At 42.7% G+C, this 3,121-nt stretch overlaps 1 non-coding gene across 1 annotated transcript; it reads left to right on the forward strand.

Annotated features, from left to right (window-relative positions):
* The first annotated feature begins 206 nt into the window (after window positions 1-206).
* LOC148871635 (small nucleolar RNA R71) lies at window positions 207-313 on the forward strand. Its single transcript, XR_016108591.1, has one exon. It is a non-coding gene; the product is annotated as a small nucleolar RNA R71 (small nucleolar RNA).
* The last annotated feature ends 2,808 nt before the right edge of the window (window positions 314-3,121 follow it).

A 3,121-nucleotide genomic window follows, 5' to 3' on the forward strand; every position in this document is an offset into this window, starting at 1 on the left:
ACCAAGCCCATCAATATATCTTATGTCATGGATTCCAAGCTTTGTTCTTCAAAATCCAAGCCTTGCACATCATCTTTCACATAAAGCCTCTTTGTAAAGCCTCTTTCATCCTCTTTGTCCTTGCCCTAGTCATTGAACCACCGATTCCTTGCAAAGGATCTTGAGAATATTTGGGAATATTAGCTTGAGCCATTTGCCCAGCACCTCGATCACCATTAGGACACTTTCTTTGCAAGTCTTTGAACCTTTCCCATGCTTCATAGAGAGTCTCTCCATCAAACTGAGTGAAACTGGTGATGTCATGCCTCAATTTAGCAGTTTTTCCTGGTGGGAAGTATTTTGCTAGAATTGCCTTTGTGAGCTGATCCCATGTAGTAATTGATCCCAAAGCTTGAGAGATTAACCATGTTTCCGCTTTGTCTCTAAGAGAAAAAGGGAAAATCCTCTGTCTAATGTTATCACCAAAAACGCCATTCATTTTGAAGGTATCACAGATCTCCAAGAAATTTGCCAAATGAGCATTGGCATCTTCCATAACTCCTGCCCCGAACTGAGACAGCTGAACCATCTGAATGATTGTTGGTTTTATCTGAAAATTATTAGCTGCAACCGTTGGCCTTTCAATGCTAGGCTGAATGGTCGAAGTTGGTATGGCAAATTCGCACAAGGATCTATTAGCATCATTTTCCATCTCTTCTTCATTTCTTACTCCCTCAAAAGCTTCTTGATTAATTTGTGTTCCTCCTTCCTAACTTTCCAGCTCCCTAGCCATGTCTTCTTTCTCCTTTTTGAGCCTCTCCTTTTTGGCTTTAGTTAAAGCTTTGCACCTATGGTCAATTTCAAGATCTAGATCTTCTAATCGGGCATTTGGATCGCTTTGCATAAACACTTAAAAGGTTGTGCAATGAGCAAAACAAAAAGACAGATTTTTTTTTTATTTAAAAAGAATAAGAGGTCTAAAGTAATAGTATATCAAAATTTTTTTGATATTGACAGTATTGCCTTCCCTGGCAATGACGCCAAAAACTTGTACGATTTCTGCAAGTATACAGATCGTGGGCAAGTAATAGTGTGTGAATAGAGTGTCGATCCCACAGGGAAGGTGTTGTCACATTCTGAGGTTCTCTGAGTTTCGTGTCTGAGGGACGGGTCTTCCATCTAAGTTTTCCAGTTGAAATGTGTTAGGGCCGAGAGCTTGCTTGATCCGGTAGGGGCCCAGCTTCCCTAATCCAGGTTCGGGAACAATGACCTTCTTGAGGACAAGGTCTCCCTCTCTATAGTGTCTTTCTTTCACTCTGCATTTGTAGTAGCAGGCCACTCATTGTTGATAGGCAGTCATCCTAATCTGTGCTTGCTCTCGGGCTTCTTCCAGCAGGTCTAAGTTTGCTCTAAGCACCTCGTAGTTCTCGTCCTTGGTATACCCTTGGACCCAAAGCATTGGTTGGCCAATTTCCACTGGGATCACTTCTTCTGTGTCGTAGGTCAGACCGAATGAGGTTTCTCCCATCGTTGTCTGAGGTGTGGTTCAGTACGCCCATAGGACGTTGTGTAGTTCATCGGCCCATAGGCCTTTAGCTCTATTTAGCCAGGTCTTTAGCCCGTCCAAGATGGTTCTAGTTGTGACCATGGCGAGGTCGTTCGTCTAGGGGTACCCCACTGAGGAGTATTGTTGCCTGATGCCGAGGGAGGTGCACCATTCTCAGAATTTTGTTAGACAGTTTTGTATGCCCTTAGCTTCAATCAAAATGATGTAATTTATGAGTTTATTGTAAATGAATAAAAGTGCATATTTGATTCATGTTCCCTTGGTATGTTTCTTTCTAATTGTTAGACAGTTTTGTATGCACTTAGCTTCAATCTGATTTGATGTACTTTTGTTATTTAGTGGAAATAAATAAAGTGCATGTTTGATTCATGTTGTTTGGTTTAATTCTGTGTAAAACCCTAAAACTGGACATTTATAGAGACTCGTGTTAGTTTTAAATGTTCACAGCCATTGGATAAGTCAGGGGAGATTTATCCTGCCAAGGCTGATACTGGTGTGCCACCAAGTGTTGGGATGGCCTATCTCAGCCACCAGGGTAAGACCCGAGGCACATGCAGTATACTTGAATCCTTGAACCGGACCAGATTTCCAGTATTGCCCTGTACCTTGGAGATAGATGGGCAAAACTGGAAAGTTACACCTGACCCCTAGACTCGATTATGACATTTCACTAGGTGTTGGATCAGGCTGCCTTTGATATGCCAATCAGTGAGATCCTTAGCGGGGATCAAAACCTGGGTATGTTGGGGCAGTTTGAGAATTCATCTGAGTGGGTGATCATAGTGACAGAATCAACCACTTTGTCGGACAAAGGGTAATGATCGGGAATGCACTCTCTCTGATGGAAAGCAAACTGCCGGCAGTTGATTTCAATCGTTGGAATTTTGTTTTGCAAAATTAATATATTTATATATATATATATGTACTGTTTCAAATTGTTTGCAAATGGTTTAAATTCCCGGGATCCATGAAAAGAGAAGATGCGGCACTGTTCCTTGCAGCCGAGGGAGAGGTCCTCTCTTGTCGGGCAGTGCTTGATCATTAAGGACTGAGAGGTTAAGTGTAAGACCATTGAGGATAATACCTGATGGGCTAATCTTGCACCTGCCCACAGTCCTTGGGTTTTTATAAGATGGCTTGGCCCAGGGACCACTTAATGTAAGTGTTGGCCCCATAGGGTCCATATGATGGACTCAAGGGGTTCATTGAGTTTTTCAGTGAATTCGGCTGGGCCTTGTTTTAGAGGCTGGGCCGAACCCATGTGGCTGGTGTGTAGATCAATGCTTGGGTCCCACGCCATACAAAGAAGCCCAACTGGGCAGCAGATTGGAAAGTAATTAGACACTGAACACTTAATGGGCCAGAAGCCCATCTCGAGGTGGGCTGATATGATCACCCATCCTTGGGGCGAATCTGAGATTAATGTTAGTAAAAGGATTGGGCCTTTTGCCTTATCCACTCTTGGAGACCAAATTCAAATTGGATTTGAATCTGGTAACCTCCTGATAAGATCAGGAGTAAGCTAACTTTATCTGCAGATAGGATTAAGATTATCCCCTATCCAAATACTGATTT

This window comes from Nelumbo lutea, chromosome 2 (genome assembly GCF_056320005.1).
Source record: "Nelumbo lutea isolate HS-2025 chromosome 2, American lotus-T2T, whole genome shotgun sequence".
Lineage (NCBI taxonomy): Eukaryota > Viridiplantae > Streptophyta > Magnoliopsida > Proteales > Nelumbonaceae > Nelumbo > Nelumbo lutea.